Here is a 269-nt window from a genome sequence, read left to right on the forward strand (position 1 = left end):
ACATCTGATCAGTTTGGAATGTAGCAGAATGTGGGGTCACACCAGCCGCTGTCCACCATGGTGCACCAACGTCCCCTCTAATCCTATGACCTGGGCCATGCACATCACACCTATCGTGCCATAACCTGGTCATGCCCCTCCCTTTTCCCACAATGCAATGTGGTGTCTCATAGTGCTCTGGTCCTTCCTGCTCTCTGACATGAAATGCAATATAATGAAATCTTTTTGATTTTCTCGGCCCCTCCGGTGAGAATTTTTAGGCCGTGTGA

Source organism: Nanorana parkeri, unplaced genomic scaffold (assembly GCF_000935625.1).
Source record: "Nanorana parkeri isolate BGI_ZX_2015 unplaced genomic scaffold, ASM93562v1 scaffold1320, whole genome shotgun sequence".
Taxonomy (NCBI): Eukaryota; Metazoa; Chordata; class Amphibia; order Anura; family Dicroglossidae; genus Nanorana; species Nanorana parkeri.